At 40.3% G+C, this 18,036-nt stretch overlaps 1 pseudogene; it reads left to right on the top strand.

Annotated features, from left to right (window-relative positions):
- The first annotated feature begins 849 nt into the window (after window positions 1–849).
- LOC100511599 (thymosin beta-4-like) lies at window positions 850–1,255 on the top strand (annotated as a pseudogene).
- The last annotated feature ends 16,781 nt before the right edge of the window (window positions 1,256–18,036 follow it).

Here is an 18,036-nt window from a genome sequence, read left to right as displayed (position 1 = left end):
TTCGATCCCTGGCCTCACTCTGGGTTAAGGATCTGGCATTGCCGTGAGCTGTGGTGTAGGTAGCAGACATAGCTAAAGGAACAAAAATCAGATTAGCATCAGACTTCTCATTAGCAATCCTGGGTGCAAAAGACACCAGTTATGTCTTCCAAATTCTGAAAGAAAAGTGATTTTGTACCTAAAGATCTATTCCAAGGCAAACTTACAATCAAGGCTGAGAGAAAACTGGAGACATTTTTAACATACAAGGACTCAGAAGCTTTGCCACAATCACACTAACTCTAAAATAATTACAGTATTCAAAAATTCACTTGAACAGAACAATGGCAAATGGTAACCCAAAGAAAAAGATAATGTGGGATAAAAGAAAAAACCTGAGTCAAAACAAACAGTAGAAACTTAACTAGAAGGAGTTCCCACTGTGACTCAGTGGGTTAAGAATCTGACTGCAGTGGCTGGGTTTGCCGTGGAGGTGCGGGCTGGATCCCTGGCCCAGGGCAGTGGGTTAAAGGATCTGGCATTGCCTCAGCTGTGGCTTGGATTCAATCCCTGGCCTGGGAACTTCCATATGCCTCAGGTGCAGCCACAAAATAAAATGAAAAAAATAAACTTAACTAGAATAAAACTAATTTGATAAAATTGCTTATACTTGTAGAGGTAGCAGTGGCAGAATGAGAAAGAGTAAAAATTTCCTGTTTAATGGGAAAATATAAAGATGGATTAATTCTAGACACTGATAAAAAGCATGTATAACCATGAGAGTTTAAATTTCATGTTAACTATCGAAATAACTGAAACTGAATACATAATTTTGCCAACCTTTGAAGGGAAACAAACAGAATAAAGAAACCATGATCAGTGTAACAAAAGACAGCAAGAAAAAATAGCCAAAAACAACCTGAATAGAAAACACAAGCCAAGGCACTCAGGGGCGGCCACTGCATAGACCGGATTCTTCTCACTCGCACCTCGCTCTGCTTCCTCTGCAACCATGTCTGACAAACCCAATATGGCTGAGATTGAGAAATTCAGTAAGTCAAAACCGAAGAAGACAGAAATGCAAGAGAAAAATTCACTGCCTTAAAAGAAACAACTGAACAGGAGAAGCAAGCAGGCGAGTCATAATGAGGCGTGTGCCGCCAATAGGCACTGTACATTGCACAAGGATTGCCTTCTTATTTACTTCTTTTAGCTGTTTAACTTGGTAACATGAAAAGAGGCTGGATCAAGTTTAAATGACTGTGTTGCTCCTTTTCACATCAAAGAATAGAGAACTACCAACACCAAGGCCGCACCTGCCTCTCCCATCTGCCTATGTGGATGGCGGGGAAGGAAAAGAACTTGCATGTTGGTGAAGGAGAAAGCTGGGTGGAATTTAGAGTAAAAAGTGAGCTGGTCCAAGGTGTCCTGTGGGCTGTAAAATGCATTTTAGTCAGAGTGCCATTTTTTTTGTTCAAATGATTTTAATTATTGGAATGCACAATTTTTTAAAATATGCAAATAAAGTTTTAAAACGTGAAAAAAAAGAAAACACAAGCCAAGACAACATGACTATATTTAAACATATTAATTAAAAATGTGAATGAGGGGGTTCCTGTTGTGGCTCAGCGGGTTATGAACCAAACTAGTATCCATGAGGATGTGGGTTTGATCCCTGGCTTTGCTCAGTGTGCTGAGGATCTGGCATTGCTGTGAGCTATGATATAGGCTGCAGACACAGCTCAGATCTGGCCTTGCTGTGGCTGTAGTGTAGGCCAGCAGCTGCAGTTCCGATTGGGCCCCTAGCCTGGGAACTTCCATATGCTCCAAAATTTATAAACACCTTCTGCAGCTCAATACTCAAAAAACAAACAACCCCATCAAAAAATGGGCAGAAGATCTAAACAGACAATTCTCCAAAGAAGACATATGGATGTCCAAAACACACATGAAAAGATGTTCAACATCACTCATTATTGGAGAAATGCAAATCAAAACCACTCTGAGGTACCACCTTACACCAGCCAAAATGGCCATCATCAAAAGGTCTACAAACAATATGTGCTGGAGAGGGTATGGAGAAAAAGGAACCCTACTACAGTGTTGGTGGGAATGTAAATTTGTGCAACCACTGTGGAAAACAGTACGGAGAATCCTCAGAAAACTAAAAATAGAATTATCATTTGATCCAGCAATCCCACTCCTGGGCATCTATCCAGAGAAAACCATGGCTCACAAAGACACATGTACTCCAATGTTCACTGCAGCACTCTATACAATAGCCAAAACATGGAAGCAACCTAAATGTCCACTGACAGAGGAGTGGATAAAGAAGATGTGGTAGGTATACACAATGGAATATTACTCAGCCATTAAAAGGAAAGAAATAACGGCATTTGCAGCAACATGGGTGGACCTAGAAATTATCATGCTAAGTGAAGTCAGTCAGACAATGAGACGCCAACCTCAAATGCTATCACTTACATATGGAAACTAAAAAAAGGACACCATGAACTTCTTTGCAGAACAGATACTGACTCATAGACTTTGAAAAACTTATGGTCTCCAAATGAGACAGGTTGTGGAGTGGGGAGATGCACTGAGGGTTTGGAATGGAAATGCTATAAAATTTGGTTGTGATGATTGTTGTACAACTATATATGTAATAAAATTCATTGAGTAATTTAAAAAGAACCTTTAATTTCTTAATACAGAACTTAAATTTTCAATAAGCAAAAGGCATTATAAATACAAGAAGAAATAAAAATTATCAATCTATAATGATCATAGAAATTTTTATTTTATTTTTAATTTTTTTGGCTTCTGCTGAAGCATACAGAAGTTCCTAGGTTATCAAACCCTTGCCAGAGCAGTGACCTGAGCCACAACAGTGACAAGGTCAGATGCTTAATCTGCTCTGCTGAGCCTAATTGAAAATTCCTATGAAAACTTTTCATACATCTATTTAAGAAATCAATAAACCAAAAAAAAAAAATTTAAGTATATCTGAATGATGCATTTAACCACTTGGAACTACAAACAAGAACCTCCATCACACAAAATCCAATTGTCTTCATCTTATTCTACCTCTCAACAGTAACTGACACTTCTGGTGCCCCGCCTCCAAAATGTTTCCTACCTGAGCTCCAGAAATGCCATGCTCTCCTAACCTTCCTGCTGCTTTGTGGAGCCAGTGTGCCCACTCTGCTTTGCTGGCTCTTCCTACTATTCCTGACAGGTATCAAGGTAGCCCAAGACTCAGTTTTCCCTTTCTTCTCTCTACACTGCCTTCCTAGGTCTCATCCAATTCTCAGTCTCTAAATGCCATCCCTATGCTAATGACTCCCAGATTTATTCCTCCAGTTCTGAACTTTCCCCTGAGCTCCCAATTCCTTTATTCAATTCTACCTGAATACCTAATGGGCATCTCAAATTTAATACGTCCCACACTAAACTCTTGAGTTTCCCTACATACGTCCTAAAATTGTTGTCTTAGATTTTTTTACTGTTGTAAAATACATATAACATTTACCACTGGAACCATTTTAAAGTATATAATTGCATGGCATTTAGTACATTCACGATGTTATGCAGCACCTCTACTGTCTGGCTCCAGAACTTTTTCCTCATTCCAAATGAAAACCTTCATTAAGCAGTCACTCTCCATTTCCTCCTCTCCGCCCTAAGCCCCTGGAAAACACTAATCTATTTTTCTGACTCTTTAGATTTGCTTATTCTGTATATTTCATATAAATGTAACTATTCAACATGCAGCCTGGATTACCACTGTGGCTCAGTGGACTAAGAACTCAATATAGGGTCCGTGAGGATGCAGGTTCAATCCCCGGCCTTGCTCAGTGGGTTAAGGATCCAGCATTGCTGGCTTGGATCTGGTGTAGTTGTGGATCTGGCGTAGGCCTCAGCTCCAGCTTTGATTTGACCCCTAGCCTGGGAGCTTCCATATGCCACAGATGCAGCCATAAAAAGCAAAAACAAAAACATGTGGCCTTTTGTGTCCAGCTCCTTTTCACTTATCGTAATGTTTTCAAGGCCCAGCCATGCTTAAGCATGCATCAGTATGCCATTTCTTTTCAGAGCCGAATAATATTTCATTGTATGGATATGTTTTGTTTACCCATTCATCTACTGAAGGACATTGTGTTGTTCCACTCATATACACCTAAGTTTTTCTTCCAATGCCCCCCGCCGCAGTCTCCCTCCACAATCATCTCTCTTTCAGTTGCAGTCCTGCCACAGACCCAGTGATTTAGGTCCAAAACCTAGGAGTCATCCATGATTCCTCTTCTCCCCCAGCACCACCCCACCCCTGACATCCAAACCATCAGCAAGTCCTAACTGTTCTAATATCCTAACTGTTAACATCCAGATATGTCCCAGTTTGGGTCACATTTCACCATTCCCCAGCTACCACCTAGTCCAAGCTACAGTTGCTCTGGCCACAACTAAAGGTCTTCTTGCTTCCTTTCTTTCCCCTACAATTCACTGCCCCCTAGCAATCAAAATTATCTTCTATGGAGTTCCCGTTGTGGCTCAGAGGTTAATGAATGCGACTAGGAACCATGAGGTTGCGGGTTCAATTCCTGCCCTTGCTCAGTGGGTTCAGGATCCGGTGTTGCCGTGAGCTGTTGTGTAGGTTGCAGATGCAGCTCGGATACCGTGTTGCTGTGGCTCTGGCATAGGCTGGCAGCTGTAGCTCCGATTAGATCCCTAGCCTGGGAACTTCCATATGCCGTGGGAGCGGCCCTAGAAAAGGCAAAAAAAAAAAAAAAAAAAAAAAAAAAAAATATATATATATATATATATATATATATATATATATATATATCTTCTATCTATAGGTATAATCAGATCACACCACATCAGTGCTGAAGACCTTTCAGTGGCTCTCCATTACACTGGAATAAAATGTAAATGTCTTTCTATGGCCAATAAGGTCAGCACAGTCTAGCCGCTGGCTCCCTCTGCAAGCATCTCTCCTATACTCTCTGGCTACAACGGCCTCTCTCGGAGTCTCCCCCACACCAAGCACTTTCCTGATCTAGGGCCTTCCTACTCCCCAAACTTCTGCCTGGATACACACCTTCCTCTTCAGCTTTGCTTGGCCTCCTCCTTCTTATCATGCAGGCCACCTCTACAGAGAGGCATTCCCTGACTCCATCTCCCTGATAGGAATCTGAACTAGAGCCCTCCAGCCTCTCTAAACCCTTGCCCTGTTGGGTTTTTCCCTCATACAACTTAGAAGCCTATAAAACTATATATACACACACACACACACATATATTTCTATCAGTTTAGTATCTGTCTGCCCCACACAAGAATGTAAGCTCCAAGAAAGTAGGTACTTTGCCTTTAGCCAAATCCCCAGGGCCTAGAGTGGTATCTAGAACATATGAGGCATCCAGTAAATACTTTTGGCTTGAATAATGAATGCACTGCATTATATGCACACATAGAAAGAGTACTTTGTAGTCAATAAACAGAATATCCATTCTTTGCAAACATCCATGAACACTGACATGAATAGGTCATGAAGCAATCTTTAACCGTGTTGGTGAGAGTATAAATTAGTGTTAGCTTTCTGGTGAATAATTTGATTATATATATATCGAATTTTAAAATGCAAATATCCTTTGAACTAGTACCGCATATGAAAAAGCTTCTCCTTTCCCCATGTATTTCGCTGGCACCTCTGTGATCCTCCATGTGTGTGGGCAAATTTCTGGACTCTCTTCTGTTCTGTTTATCTCTATTTGATCACTGTCAGTGATGATATAGAGGTTCACATGGATCTGAGGAAAGTTTATTTTCCACAATATAACTTTTTTCTATCGTTCTAAGTCCTAGAACTCATTACTCTGTAGAACAATAGATTTAATAAAAATGTAATACTATGGTAATATAGAAAATATTTTTGGTTTTGGTAGAAGGATTTTTACCATATTTAGAAGAATATTCTAGGACATTGTTCTGTTGGACCTTGGTGTATGTCTGGAGGGGGGAGTAAAGATTTTTTTAATTAAAGGAACTGCTGGGAGTTCCTGTTGTGGCACATTAGGCTAAGAATCCAAGTAGTATCCATGAGGATGTGGGTTCAATCCCTGACCTTGCTCAGTAGGTCGGGGATCTGGCACTGCTGTGCGCTATGGTGTAGGTCACAGATGTGGCTCAGATCTGGCATGGCTGTGGCTGTGATGTAGGCTGGCAGCTATAGCTCCAATTCAATCCCCAGCCTAGGAACTTCCAGATGCCACAAGAGCTGCCCTAAAATGAAAACAAAACAAAACAAAACAAAACAAAAAACAGGAACTACAACTGCGCCTTTTTATTTTGTTATTCAATATTTCTCTCCCCTCCCAAAGTTCCTGAAGGACACTGAAATGATACAAATATGTTGCAAATAATACTGAAAAGGTGACATTTTGAGTAGTGTTCTGGTATTAGAAATGAAATATCTTATCTCAACTCTTGGTTTGAGAAACTGTCACTGTGTTCCATGGTGCCAAAGCAACTGAATACATATCCCTGTGGAAATGGAAACAACAAGACTCAAACTCTTTGTCATGCAAAGGACTCTAGCAGAGTAGATCTATTTGGCCATTACGCAGATGGGAAGAGGAAAGACTCAAGGATCTTCTTCAGACTTAACACAGAACCTCTGAGAATGTTTATACTTGAGGACATAGGTGTCAGCTACAACATTATTACCAGGGCAACAAATAAGACTGTCTTAACAAGTCTTAACTAGTAAGACTAAATTACAGGTGTCACTGAAAGTTATGTTCACATAACATGGCAATAATTTCTAAAATCTCTAGCATCTACAAGAATCCTTTGTTCACATAATAATTCTAATGATAGATTTATATTAGAACAGAATGAGCTGGTAGCAGTAATGAATATTTTGTGCAAGACTTCATATCACATAGGAAACAAGACTGGTGTCCTTGTGAGATTCACATGTAACACCCGACCTGGTCAGATCCTTTGACCAAGTTTTAAGATGAGGAAGAATGCCTCTTCCTTTGTAGCTGTAGCAGAGAAGAAACATCTTTTTCATCTCTTTACTAGACTTTCGTTAAATTATGAAGTTCTATATTTTCAAAGTCAAGCTCTAAAATATCATAAGTTAGCATTAAAAGCAGAACACAGACCTGTGGGGCTCAGGTTTAAAACGGAAAAAATAGATTGTTAGGATCTGACTTGGTAGTAGCAAAATAAGAACAATTCATCTTCCACATTACAGAAGAACAACGTTCAAAATGACATCAGCCTTCTTGTCAGAACACAGGTACTAACACACAATGAGGAAACAGCTACCAAGCTCTTTGGCAACATGATTACAAACTAGAATATTGTACTCAAACAAACAGGATTAAGTGTGAAAGCAGAATGAAGACAGTTTCAGACAAGCAAGAACTTGGAACATTCACTTCTAAACACACTCATTTAGGGGAAGTTGCTTGAAAATATTTTGCAGCAAAACAAGGAGGAAAAAAAGGGGAAGACCAATGACTCTAGAAATGGCAAAACAAGTCCAAAGAGCTGATTTGCTGGGGAGCAAGATAAAAGAGCAACCAAGAGAGACTGGAGGAGAAAGAGGGAAGGCACTAGGAGGAAAAAAAGGTGTGTGGAGGAGGGAAATGGCAATAAGTGATAGAATAACAATACTGGAAAATAACTGGAAAAGCTGCAACTACGCAAACGGCACAAGAGGCAAATAAACAAATAAGCAAACAAAAAACAAAAAAACCCCAAGGAGTTACCATTATGGTACAGCAGTGATGAACCTGACTAGTATCCATGAAGATGGGGGTTCAATCCCTAGCTTTGCTCAGTGGGCTAAGGATCTGACATTGCCATGAGCTGTGGTGTAGTTCGCTGACACAGCTTGGATCCCATGTTGCTGTGGCTGCAGTGTAGGCTGGCAGCTGCAGCTCTGATTCGACCTCTAGTCTGGGAACTTCCATATGTCGCAAGTGCAGCCCTAAAAAGCAAAAAAAAAAAAAAAAAAAACCAAACCCGCACACCATTTAAAAAAGGAAATGAAAGCATAGTGTGGCCCTCAGCTCCAACGCAAAGAGAGACCTGCCCTCCGGGGATAAAAATTGAGTGTTGGAGCCTATCACATTGAATGGATAAAGTTTGTGTAAACTACAGAAGATCTTCAAAGCTGGACTCAGAGATTTGTGCCCACAGTCTGATAAGCACAGAAAGTCATCCTCGTTCTTGAGGAAGATGGATGAAAAGTTAAAGCCAGTACTGTAGGGATTTAGCCTGGCAGGAGAAGAGCCAGAGCCAAAGGATAAATCTGTTGCAATTTTCCAGGCATGAGGTGGAGGAATAAATGAACAATAGATAAGGAAAAGAGAACACAGCAGAAAGGCATTTTACATGAGGACTGCAGGACTCAGGTACCAGAAATGGGTAAGGGTTGGGGTGGTTCCAATGATTCTGGGTCTGTGAACTCGTATTGTTTTATCAGAATGCACATACTTCTCCCCTCCTCTTCCTTTCTTCTACTCCTCTCCCCAAGTTGACATTAAGCTCCTTGATCCTAGAGACTAAAGCTTATGTTTGTTTCCTTGACACCAACACTAGATCCTATAACAAGAGTCACTTCAGAGTTCCCGTCATGACTCAGCAGTAACGAATCTGACTAGCATCCATGAGGACACAGGTTCGATCCCGGGCCTTGCTCAGTGGGTTAAGGATCCAGCATTGCCGTGAGCTGTGGTGTAGGTGGCAGACTCGGCTCAGATTTGACGTTGCTGTGGCTGGCATAGGCCAGAAGCTACAGCTCTGATTCAACCCCTAGCCTGGGAACTTCCATATGCCACAGATGGCCCTAAAAAGACCAAAAAGAAAAAAGAAAAAAAGTCACTTGGCTGATGCTTGTGATTGTGACTGTAGGTGGTGGTGACAGTGATGACAATGATGGTAATGATGATAATGACATTTCAATGCCTTAAAATAGGAAAACCGAGAAGAAGAGTGAGTGACCTGGGCATAAAATAATGATAGAATTACAGCTTTTGTGAGATAGCAGCTCCTGTTGGGAGATGAAAGAAAATACTTTTTAAACTATTGAAAATATCACCTCTTCTGTAGTGAAACACTTTAACTTTTCATTTTGGTATACTTAACTCCAGCATGGATCCCCTGTTTTTCCAAAGTTTGTTCTATGCCTCCACTTTTACAAAAGTCCTACTTTAGTATTTGTTTTCACTAACTGAAAGAAATCTGAAAACGATCTGCTTTTACAAAATAAGGCAAAAAAACTGAAAACAGTGTTCAGCCCTTGTTTTGCATGAACTATTCCTGAGGCAACACACACCCTGAGCAGTGGGTGACACTATCAACCTCCTTGCCTGGGAACCACACTCAGCGTCAAGCCTCCGTCCAGAATTTGAACTGTGTCTGTGAGCATTTGTGCTTTATCTCAATTTATTCTGTGCATACTTCAGCAAGACGTGTCCTAAGAGGATTGCCCTTTGTTTTAGGTCATTTCCGCTTGGGAAAAGGTCTCATAGGAACACTTTAAGCTGGTGGGGAAACATCTATCTATGCAGAAATAAAACCAAGCAGTATTGGAAGATCTGACTATAGTCAAACTTACTTCCAAATTCTTCTTTCAGATCCTATTTTGGCTGAAAACAGATTCTTTCCTAAGAAGCAGTGTAATTTAAACAGGCTCTGCCCTGGAAGGATGGAGCTTTCAGATCTTGTTTCCTTCATGATTCTGAAGATTTAAAAAAAAATGTTATTTTCAAAGAAAGCACTAGGTGGCACTTGTGATGTATTCTATAGTAGCCTCAGATCCTTTCCAGAAAAGGGTTGGTAGAAAAAATTTGCAATAAATATTAAAATGGGAAAATCTTCATTACAATAATGAAGATCAGTATCTTATGATTATGTTTACTATGTTACTACATAGGAGCAATCTCTTTATGCAGTGTTTGCATTTAAAAATCTGGGCTTTGCTTCTTTTATAAAAACTACGAGAAGGGAACTAGCATTTCTGCAATATGTGAAAATCCCACATTGGTAAAATTATAAATAACCGAATAACATTTGATTTAAAAAAGGCTGACTATACATGTACTTTCAGTTTCTCTATTGTGTTTTAAATGTTTTAATTTAAACAATGATTATAAAATAAGTTTTCTAAGATCCATGTATTGTGTAAATCAAAATAAATTATCATCAATTTAAAATAAGGCACTACAACTATTCTCAATAGCCAAGACACAGAAACAACCAAAATGTCCACCGACAGATGAATGGGTAAAGAAAATGTAGTACATATGCAATGGAATACTAGTCAGCCATAAAAAAGAACAAGATGATGCCATTTGCAGCAACAATGGTTGGAACTAGAGATTGTCATACTAAGTAGGTCAGAAGAGAAGATTTACAAATACCAGAATCTAAAAAATGACACAAAAGAACCTATCTATGAAACAGAAACACACTCACAGATATAGAGGACAGACTTGTGGTTGCCAAAGGGGTGGGGTTGGGGGAGGGAAGGAATAGGAGGTTAGGGTTAGTAGGTGTAAGTTATTATACATGAAGGGGATAACCAACAAGATCCTACTGTATAGCACAGAGAAATCTATTGAATGTCCTCTGACAACCCAAAATAGAAAAGATTATTTTTAAAGAATGTGTATATATAAATATATAACTGAATCACTTCGCTGTGCAGCAGAAATTAACACAACATTGTAAATCAACTATACTTCAATTTAAAAAATAGGGCACTACAGCTTAAAGTTTTTTTTTGAGTAATATTAACCAAAATTAAATAAATAAACTTAAAGCTGATGTTTTGAGACTTGTTTCTCTTAACTATATTTAAAGGGACAACATAATGTCTTTAAGCAAATTCATTGTCTTTTCTGGCATTTGGTGTGGCAGTTCTCTTTGGCAAGTTGCTTAACTGTCTTATGGTCCCACTTTTACTGTAAAGAAATTGTAAGTTCTTTTAACAGAAATGTGGGTTGAGAAGAAATTATTTCAAGCAGAGAGTACTGTTGCCAAATACCATGGCAACAATAGTAGCCTATAGACCCTCTCACGTTATTGCATCTTTTTCTCTACTTATTGTCTAGGCCTTCACTGTAGCCATTTTATAGATTAGGTTCACTTGTGGCTCCATTTCACTTTTATACCCTTATTCTCCCCTTGTCTCATTTTTGTTTCCTATTTTAAATGTACTTTTTCTTGCTGTACCTTTGTAGGATAATTTAACACAATGCAACCCTTTTGGAACAAGATGGGTTATAAATAAATTAATAATAATGCTAATATGCTGTCTTATAATTACACTAATTTGCAGGTCTGAGATGAAATTGACATTTTGAAGGTAGTATCTCATGTGGTAGTAAACTCAGCATGTCAGAACTCAGAGCTAAATATGCAAAACTGCACCAATACTGAACAAATCACGGATCTCAGTATAAAAGTTGAGTTTCTTTGGTTACAAATGATAGGAATGGATTGTGGCTTACAAGCAAAAAGGGCCTTTAACAAATACTAGCCAGAAACTCATGAGAGCCAGGCCTGGTCACAACAGGAATGAGAACAGTTCCTGGATTCCAGGTAGCAAGAACAGATTACAAATCTTGTTAATGCACACTTATTCTTTATTTCCCACCCTTGTGTGTCCCTACTTAAGATTAAAAGCTCTGGAGTTCCTGTCGTGGGTGGCACAGTGGAAACAAATCCAACTAGGAACCATGAGGTTGCAGGTTCAATCCCTGGCCTTGCTCAGTGGGTTAAGGATCCAGCGTGGCTGTGAGCTGTGCTGTAGGTTGCAGACGCAGCACAGATCTGACGTTACTGTGATTGTGGCTGTGGCTGGCAACTAGAGCCCTAGCCTGGGAACCTCCATATGCTGAGGGTGCGGCCCTAAAACAAACACACACACACACACACACACACACACACACACACACACATTTACTCAGCACCTACTTTCCACGGTGTTACCACTTAGGGCCTTGCGCAAAGAAACTGTTCTTAGGTGGTATGCTAGTTTCTTAGGGATGCCGTAGCAAATTACCACAAACAGAATGGCTTGAATTACAGAACTTTATTCTCTTATCATTCAGGAGACCAGAAGTGTTGACAAGGTTGATTCCCTCTAGAAGCTTTGAGGGAGAAACCATCCCATGCCTCTTTCCTAGCTTTTGGTGGTTGCTGGCAATGCTTGGTGTCCTGTGCTTCGTAGGTGTAACACTCCATTCTCTCATTCCATCTTCACATCATCTCTTCTCTGTGTCTCCCAGTATCCTCTTCTGCCTCTTGTAAGGACACTCCCACTGGATTTAGGGCTCATGCTAATCCAGTAAGATTTCATCTTGACCCTTAACTAATTACATCTGCAATAACCCTATTTCCAAATAAGATCCTTAACCCACTGATTGAGGCCAGGGATTGAACTTGCAACCTCATGGTTCCTAGTTGAATTCGTTCCGCTGTGCCACGATGGGAAGTCTGAGTAAATGCATTTTAATGAGAGTGAATATAAGTTCTCTTCTCCCATTTCAAAAGAAAATAAATCTGGGGGGAGAGAGTAGGATGGCCGGGAGTTTGAGGGGAATAGATGCAAACATCCTAAATATTACATTTAGACTAGATAAGCAATGAGGCCCTACCATATAGCACAGAGAATTATATGCAATCTCTTGGGATAGAACATGATGGAAGATAATATGAGAAAAAGAATGTGTATATATGTATGACTGGGTCACTTTGCTGTACAGCAGAAATTGGCACACACTGTAAACCAACCACACTTTAACTAAAAAAAAAAAAAAAACATGGATCTCAGAAAAAGGAAACCTATGAATGGTTTCGTTTATTTATTCCACAGGGAGCTACTGAATACCTTTTATGCACCAGGCAGTGTTCTAGGGGCTGGAAATACAGCAGTGAACAGATTAGCAGTGAACAAATGAGATAAATTCATGGAACTGCAGTTAGAGGGAAACACTTAAAAAGTAAACAAGACATATTTGTCAAGAGCAGGGCAATGAAGACAGTGAACTGGATGCTGTGAACCAGAGTGACATCCAGAAAGTGCAGAGTCAGTGCAGATCGGGGCGGGTGGGGGAGGGAGGGGGGGAGCTCAGGTAGGGAGGAGAGAGCTGACACCTGAGTTATGAAAAGCCAGACATTCATGACCTGGAGGAAATATTCCAGGCAGAGGAGATGGAGAGAATCCAGAGTGCCCACTGACAAGTGAAAGGAGATGAGTGGGGAGATTTAGGCAGAGACAGATCGCAACTTCTCCTCTAAGATACGTTATGGAAGTGGATGGTTTGAAGTAGGAGAGTAACATCAGCTGCCCTACATATTTAAAGTCCGTCTGTTTGCTGTGTGGGAAGAAGACTGTAGGGGCCAGGAGGAACAGGGGGCACTTGGGAGACTGTAGCATCAGCCCAGATGAGAGGAAGTGAAGCTCAGATTAGGGCGGAAGGGGGGTTATAGAGAAGTGGACTGTCTCGGACATGTGGGAGACAAGAGTTTCACAGGACTATTACATACTACGTGTCTTCATGGTCCCACATTGCTTGAACTTCTATAAAAGATACAAAAATAGTATATTACTGAGACTCTAATACCAGGAGTTTTGCATTTAATTGGGCAGATAAGAATGTTTATTTACATGACGTATTTATAAAACATATACTGATTCAAAATGCCTCCATGGGTAATACAGGGAATAAAGTAAGCAAGAAGGCTCCAGTGTGGGTAAAAGTCACAAGGGGAATTTCATGAACTTGAGATGGGCCTTCAAAGACATGTAAGACTGAAGGAGAGCAAGGAGAGCATTCTGCATTCCAAGTTGGACAAGCCAGGAACAAAGAGAAAACTGGAGAATGAACATGGCTATTTAGGGTGGGTGAATACTAATCTGATTGGATTCGAGAGCTTACATACAGTGAATAATGCCAATTAAATTATATCAGTAAAATGACAATAGATGATGAAAAGGCTCTGAAATCCAGGATGAGTTCAGATTTAATCTTCAAGGCCAAGGGTCAGCATTTTATAAATGCTTTGGATTTTGCAGGTCATAAAGTCTCTGCCATAACTACTCAATTCTCCACTGTGGTATGAATGCTTTGGATTTTGCAGGTCATAAAGTCTCTGCCATAACTACTCAATTCTCCACTGTCGTATGAAAACAGCCATAGACAATGGTTTTTAAATGAGCGTAGCTGTGTTTCAAAAAATCTTTATAAAAATAGACAGCAGGCCAGATTGCGTTCTTGGACCAGAGCAACAGAACAATAAAATAAAAGCAGCATTTTATCAATTTTTGAAGTAATCATCTAAGGGTTCAGGACATTTCTTAGTTGCCCAACATCCATTTGCAAACTTTCTGCCTCAGAATTTGCAAACTTCAGTCAGATGTCAACTTCTCTCTCATGTTTAGAGAGAAGCTGACTGAACTCCCCGCTCTAGGAGTGGTCTCAGATTGGTCTTAATGCACTAGGCTATATCATCCCTTTTCCACAATGGCTGATTCATGTAAACCACACCTAAGCTACACACTGCATGCCAGTTCTCAGGTACAGATGTCAGCATCTGGACTAATTGTGTCCACTAACACACAAAGTATCCTTTACATTGTGGGCTTCTAGGAAAGAAGTTCTCTCACTTCTCTGGAAGAAAAGAGCAGAACTACCATAAGGGACACTCTTTCCCTTTCTGGGCAGAGTGGTATATAGATAGGAAATATTAATTTCTGGATTCACTTTGCCACTCTGAGAGAAGCCAGGTTTGAAATGATGCTGACAAGACTGAAGAGAGAGGAGAGAAAGGTAAAGAGTCCAGGTCTTTGAGGACATGGTTCAACTATTAAATCAAACCAACTCTGATGCCTAGCCAATCTTGGGCTTTTTTAGTTCTATTACCAAGTAACAGGATGACTCCTGCATCCCCAGACTCCAAGCTTGCCTAGTGCCAGCTGGCCCCTTTAGCCCCAGCCTCTAGGCTGACTGCTATGAACGTGGGTTCCCAGACTCTCCCAGTACCTGATCAGCCCTTCACAGATTCAGATGATGGGCCCACCCCACTGGTCCTGGGTACCTGGTTGGCTTGTGGCCCCAAGATCCAGGTATGTCCACAGAGACCCAGGTCCTAGGCCCATCGGTGCAGACTCAAGCATGAGGCCTGCCCTGGCAGCCACGAGGGACCCAGGCACCAAGCTGATCCTTACTGACCCAAACACCAAGCCTTCCTGTCTGCTGACCCAGGCACCAAACCTGCCTGCCCAAGCAAGCCAGCAGCAGGCCTGCACATAGACACACCAGTCAATCCACCTGGAATTTCTGGACAGGCTGACTGGTGAATGGCTCTGCTTGCAAAGGCAGTCTGTAAAAACTGGAAGAGATGACTACTTCCTCAAACGCCCAGGTATCAGCACAAGACTAGAGGGACTGTCTAGTCCCTCTAGAGGGACTGTGAATAATCAAAGAAGCATGACTCCACCAAAGGAAGCTCTTAAAATGCCAATGGTTAACCCTAAATAAATGAAGCTCTATAAACTGACAAAGAATTCATAATAATCCTCTTAAAGAAATTCAGTGCACAACAAGAAAATATAGACAATCAAATGAAATTAGAAATCATATGCATGACGAAAATGAGAAGTTCAAAAAAGAAAGAGAAACCATTAAAAAAAAAAGCGCATAAATTCCCTTGTGACATAGAGGATTAAGGATCCAACACTGTCACTGCAGCAGCTAGGGTCACTGCTGTGGCACAGGTTTTGATCTCTGGCCGGGCAACTTCCACATGCTGCAACTGCAGCCAAAAAATAAATAAATAAAATTAAATAAATAAATAAAATAAAAACAAATCTTAGAGTCAAAGAATACACTGTCTGAAGAATTCAACAGTTTCTACTGAGTTGAAATAGACTCAATTAAGCAGAAGAAAGAACTAGTTAACAAAAGGACAGGTCATTTAAAATCATCTAATCAAAGGAGCAAAAAGAAAAAAGCAGTTCCCGTCGTGGCACAGCGGAAACAATCTGACTAGGAACCATGAGGTGGTGGGTTTGATCCCTGGCCTCACTCGGTGAGCTAAGGATCTGGCGTTGCTGTGAGCTGTGGTGTAGGTCAAAGATGCAGCTTGGATCTGGCATTGCTGTGGCTCTGGCATAGGCCGGCAGCCGTAGCTCCGATTAGACCCCTAGCCTGGGAACCTCCATATGTCTCAGGTGCAGTCCTAAACAGCAAAAAAAAAAAAAATGAAGACAGCCTATGCGAATTATACGATACCATTAAAAGAAACAATCTACACATAATTGGAGTCCCAGAAGGAGAAGAGAGGAAAAAAAAGAACAGAAAGCTTATTTACATAAATAATGATTGAGAAACTTCCCAAAACTGAGGAGAGGTTTGGACATCCAAGTTCATAAAGCTAATAGGTCATGCCAAAATTTCAATCCCAAAGGTTTTTCTCCAAGGCACATTATAACCAGCTATAATCAAAGAGAGAATTTTAAAAGCAGCAAGAGAAAAATACTTTCATATATACATATATACCTTTTTTTTTTTTTTTTTTGGTCAGTCAGGTCTGTGGCATGTGAAAGTTTCCAGGGCACAGATTGAACCCAGACCACAGCAGCAACCAGAGTCACTTCAGTGACAACACCAGATCATTACTGTGCCACAAGAGTACTCTCAACTTTCTCATATATAAAAGGAACTTGTATAAGACCTTCACTATCAGATTTCTCAGTAGAAACCTTGCAGGCCAGTAAAGAATGGGATGATATATTCAGAGCACAGGAACTAAAAATTCTGCCAACCAAGAATCCTTTACCTGGCAAAGTTGTCTTTTAGGAATGAAGGAGAAAAAGAAAATGAAAAAAAAAAAAAAAAGAAAAAAGAAAGAGGAATGAAGGAGAGAGAAAGATTTTCCCCAAACAAAAACTGACAGCGTTTACCACCATTAGATCTGTGTCATGAGAAATGCTGAAAGGAGTTCTTCAAAGCTAAAATGAAAGGATCCTAATTAGTCACATGAAAACATATAAAAATAAAATATAGTAAAGGTAAGTTTGTAACTGAAAGACCCTCAGTGGAAAGAACTTACTATAGGAAAACTATAACAATAGTAGCAAATATTTATTGACCACTTACTAGTGCAAAGGTACTGTTCAAAGGCAATAATTTGTTTAATTCTCATAGAAATTTTATGAGGTGGTTACTGTAATTACCCTGATTTTATAGATGAGAAAACTGAAGCACAGAAAAGTTAAGTCACGTATCCAAAGTCAGAAAGCTTTCAAGTGGCAGAACTGAGGGTCTGATCCCAGCAGTCTGGCTTTGGAGCCTGTGCACCATACCTGCTACCTCCAGAGCCTAGGTGGGGAAGAATCAGATTCAGGAAAGACTAGAGAATACAGAAATTAGTAATAATGTATGGGTAATATGTTTTCTAAATTTGAATGAATTGAATTATTCTGTGTTTTTTCAAAGAGGCAAAGTTAAAATTCTAGGCAAAACTAACAAGGAAGGTGGTAAGGTGACAGGTAGAGGTTAGCCATGTTCAATAGTAAACTGTTTTAAATTTCTTTTCTTGTCCAGGAAGAGATCTGAGGTTAATTTTAAACTCTGGGGGCCTCTGGGGGGTTGTTCACTTACTTAAACATATAAACTGATAATTTAATGGTTAACTACTAAAAAAAATAAAGAAAAATAGGAGTTTCCATTTTGGCTCAGCAGTAACAAACCCAACTAGCATCCATGAGGATGCGGGTTCAATCCCTGGCCTTGCCCAGAGGGCTAAGGATCCAGCATTGCCGTGAGCTGTGCTATAGGTCACAGCCCGAGTTGCTATGGCTGTGACGTAGGTGGGCAGCTACAGCCCTGATCGCCCCCAGCCTGGGAACTTCCACATGCCATGGGTGCGACCCTAAAATGCCAAAAAAAAAAAAAAAAGGGAAAGAGAAAGAAAACATTATGATTTGGGATTTGGGGTGGGGGTGGAGGGAGAAAATGTCATGCT

This window comes from Sus scrofa, chromosome 15, assembly GCF_054392235.1.
Source record: "Sus scrofa isolate SSC_HxYL_T2T_F1_AM1 chromosome 15, Sscrofa_HxYL_maternal_Yorkshire_Landrace_v2.0, whole genome shotgun sequence".
Taxonomy (NCBI): domain Eukaryota; kingdom Metazoa; phylum Chordata; class Mammalia; order Artiodactyla; family Suidae; genus Sus; species Sus scrofa.
This window is presented reverse-complemented; position numbering and strand designations above follow the sequence as displayed.